This window comes from Triticum dicoccoides, chromosome 7B (assembly GCF_002162155.2).
Source record: "Triticum dicoccoides isolate Atlit2015 ecotype Zavitan chromosome 7B, WEW_v2.0, whole genome shotgun sequence".
Classification (NCBI taxonomy): Eukaryota; Viridiplantae; Streptophyta; class Magnoliopsida; order Poales; family Poaceae; genus Triticum; species Triticum dicoccoides.
This window is the reverse complement of record NC_041393.1, coordinates 609,068,747-609,071,664: the sequence shown is the minus strand read 5'-3', so window position 1 is coordinate 609,071,664 and position 2,918 is coordinate 609,068,747.

Below are 2,918 nucleotides of genomic sequence, written 5' to 3'. Positions count from 1 at the left end.
AGACGCCTTACTGTGGCATTTCTTTTAAAGCCCTTTATATGGTGTCGCTCAGACGCCCGACTGTGGCATTTCTTTTAAAGCCCTTTATGCGGTGTCGCTAAGACGCCCGACTGTGGCATGTTTGTTATTTATTTCATAAATTTTAATATTGCTAAGTTATTGCATATTCATAATTAACATGCTTGCACGCATCAGAGTTATATTTATCTTTTATGACTGACGTCATGAGTATGAAATATTTTCAGCACATCGTTGTTATATTATACCCGCGTTCATGATGTTTGCGAGTACATTCAAAGTACTCACAGGCTTGTCCCTGGCTATTGTCTTGGCCAGATTTCTTGCGCGGAAAGAAGCGACCGTGTTGACAGCCCCGGAACCCACGCAATGGTGATAGCAGCCCCGCGAAGATAGGAATTAACCTGGTCAGCTGTTCCCGTGGGAAATGGAGTCCCATATATACTGATGATTCACAACCCGCTTCCGCCATCAGCCACTAGAAACCATTTGTTGTACTCACAGGCCAGAATGGTCTTGTACTACATATTTTGCATTTTGCTTGGAATTTCTGTATCAAGTTGGTGCCTCATCAGCTAACAGTTATCCTGGGGCTGGTGAGCACAACGGCCAGTTTCTGGAATTTAATACCCGGAAAACCGGTCGCCACACGCATCAAACAAAACCAACATAACAATATTTTGGGAGTGAACTTAGGGTTACTGTTCAAATCCTCAGCCACTAGTGCACATCTTAAAATCCATAAACCAAACACTATTGCATGTCCTAAAAATCCACATCCACGACACTAACAGGTGAACAAAAATACGTGTGGGAAAATCCTTAGTAGAACCAACCACGCTTATCCACCACGAAAATCTATCCACACCCACCAGATGTCCGAGCCATATTGAACTGGAACTAGAAGGCGACCTAATCTAACCTAATGAGAACAACAACCGGCCGGATTCGAAGGGTCCGAACACCAAAAATCAACGGCGGAGCATGTCGACGGAGCAACAAGAATCCAGAGCGGGAGCGGGTGGGGGGGGGATGCGCTCATCAACGCCGATTCAGAAACTAGAAGCTGACCTAACCTACAACCCACCAGATTCGAAGGCTCTGAGCAGCAAAAATCAATGGCGGACCGGCGGGAAGTTATCAGCGGAGCAAAACAGGGAGACAAGGGGGTGGGGAATGTGTTCCTCACCGCAGATTCAGACGCCGTCCGCCGCGAACCGGAGCGCGCCACAACCAGCAACTGTCGCGGACGAGGGGGAGGGTAGCGAGAGGGGATTCGAATGCGAACTGCAGCAGCAGACGGGGAAGAAGTAATGCGGGCGAAGAGGGAGAGGGGGAAGTGGGGATCGTGGGCATTGGGCGAGACGGGCGGTTTCGGCAGGGCCCACTTGTCATCGAGAGGGAAGCGACGTAATGGCTATCGCCACGTGCGCTGCGCGCACCACGGACGACGCGCGACGTTGGCTTCCGATCGAGCGGCTCGCGAGTTGTACGCGCCTGATGCAAACCACCAGTCGGCAGGATTTTAGCATTGTCGTTAAAAAATACCAATACAATTCTTCCATCCTCCTCCTATATGACATTATGTGAAATTTGGGGCACAAATACCGTTGTCTTCATCCTTTCATCATCCGTTATCTTCTTATGCAAAACTGATTGCCACGTCTTTAACTTTGGTGAGCATCTTTCTTCCTCTCTAGTTTTTGCTGCGACATGGTAATAAGTTAGTGGCACGCGAGATGATGATGCTCATGACGCCCTCCAACACACCAAACAACAGGCTTTGTCGTCGCCAAATAGCATAAGTCCACACATGTATACTCCCTCGACGATGAAGTTGAGCGTCACCTAGCCTATTAGGTTCCATCCATTTGTCCTCAGTTACAATTGGGCCAATATCGTCGTGACCTTGTCCACCTCTGTGACCATCCTCCTCCTCAAGGTAACTTCATGCCCAAGCTCAAACGGTTATTCGAAATCCCCTTTGAGCCTTCGTCACTATACCGACTACATAGTTCTCCCACGCATGTCTTGGTCCATGACCATGGCAAGGCAACCCATTCCCTCCTTCTCCCATCACTCCGTCCTCCTTGGTGTTCCTGCTTTCTCTTAGCATGAGGTGGTGATAGGCATAGATATTCATATGCATTGATTTCTCATTGTAGTGAGCCAGAGAGACGCTTGGAGGAACAAGAGAATATGAGATGGGACGCTGACAACATTGATGGCATCATGGTTGCTCTTGCAAGGAGGATATGTAGCTCGCGTCATGACAGCGGCTCTATAGCAATGTATGTGTGAGAATAAAGGACCCACAAAAAAAAATCGAAGATGAAATGGCCATTTTGTTGAGAATAAAAGGAAGGCACATTGACATCTAGTATTTTCATGGTTTAGAATGGCACTAGAGTGTGACGTGCACCTTGTCGCACCATTCTTCACCCTTGAGTTAAGTCTCATATTTTTACTTTGTAGATGGTCTATTACGGTCGGCTGGTTGGTTGCGCTTTTCATACGGAACAATTCCTTTGATTTACCAAGAGAAAGGGGGTTCTTTCTTCTAAAGGTCACTTTGCCAACTTTGCCACTTCAAAAATACGATTACTTGTGATTACTCTACTCCCACACTTATTATCAATGAAAGCACATTTGATTATGTCCCATGAACTCGTATCCCATATATCATCAATGACGATGAGGTACCTATTGACAAGACAAAGAGGGAACCATAGATTAAATGTACGTATCTAAGTGTCGACCTAGAAATAGAAGGAATGTGGCAAGCGATACAATAAGGTTCTTCATAGGACAACTGATACATAAGTGATAAATGAGGAATGGAAGCCACTATCAAAATACATGCAAGGTTTGGTTGAGTTCATTCTATTAGACTTTCGTAT